At 39.5% G+C, this 760-nt stretch overlaps 3 non-coding genes across 3 annotated transcripts; all 3 read right to left on the bottom strand.

Annotated features, from left to right (window-relative positions):
• On the bottom strand, positions 1 to 88 carry LOC140853896 (small nucleolar RNA snoR27). Its single transcript, XR_012137038.1, has one exon. It is a non-coding gene; the product is annotated as a small nucleolar RNA snoR27 (small nucleolar RNA).
• Positions 89 to 230: 142 nt separating this feature from the next.
• LOC140853897 (small nucleolar RNA snoR27) lies at positions 231 to 320 on the bottom strand. The gene has a single exon (XR_012137039.1). It is a non-coding gene; the product is annotated as a small nucleolar RNA snoR27 (small nucleolar RNA).
• A 36-nt stretch (positions 321 to 356) lies between these two features.
• On the bottom strand, positions 357 to 448 carry LOC140853895 (small nucleolar RNA snoR26). Its single transcript, XR_012137037.1, has one exon. It is a non-coding gene; the product is annotated as a small nucleolar RNA snoR26 (small nucleolar RNA).
• Positions 449 to 760: the final 312 nt, after the last annotated feature.

Genomic DNA, 760 nt, shown 5'->3' on the forward strand with positions numbered 1-760 from the left:
ACTAGATCTCGGTAGATCGGTGTCATCTTCAATTCCTTCAACGAAGTTACGGAAAGATAATGCGGACTACGGGCATCATTGATCCAATTGAAAAAATAAACTAAAAAAGAAAGGGACTTTCAGGACTCGAAACTTGTCATAAGAAACAAACCAAAAATTTTCTTGTGACCCATAAACATGCCCCAGAATGTTTAGAATAATATCTTTGCAGAAAACACCAAAGCTATTTTACCAGATCTCAGTAGATACACATCATGTTCAAATCCTTCAACGGAGTTACAGAAACATAATGCAGATTATGGTTGCATCATTAATCCAGAGATACAGCACAAGAGAGATAAAATTAAGAATAAAAGAAGCATCTCAGTCAATGATTTCCCGCAAAATTTCTTCACCGGCAATCAAAGTGCAAGGATAACAAAACGACGTTAAACATCACTGACGCTGACAAACATAAAAATTGAAAAAGGAGAAAAAGAAAAACCAAAAAGAACAGAAAAGGACAGATGAAAAGAAACCCCTCACACAAACCCCAACCGAAACCTAAGAACTCCCCTCTCCCTCTCTCAGGTGTTCTCCTTCCCATCAGATCTCTGAAAAGAAGAATGAATGAAAAGAAAAACAAGTGAAATGGGGAAAACATTTTACCTTTCAAAATTTCTGTGGAGCGGCCGAGCAGGCTTTGTTTCCCTTCGATTTGGGGTGGCCGAATGGCGAAGTGGGATGGTGGGAAGCTTGGAGCAGCCGAACAAGGGAAGGA

This window comes from Elaeis guineensis, chromosome 14 (assembly GCF_000442705.2).
Source record: "Elaeis guineensis isolate ETL-2024a chromosome 14, EG11, whole genome shotgun sequence".
NCBI classification, from domain to species: domain Eukaryota; kingdom Viridiplantae; phylum Streptophyta; class Magnoliopsida; order Arecales; family Arecaceae; genus Elaeis; species Elaeis guineensis.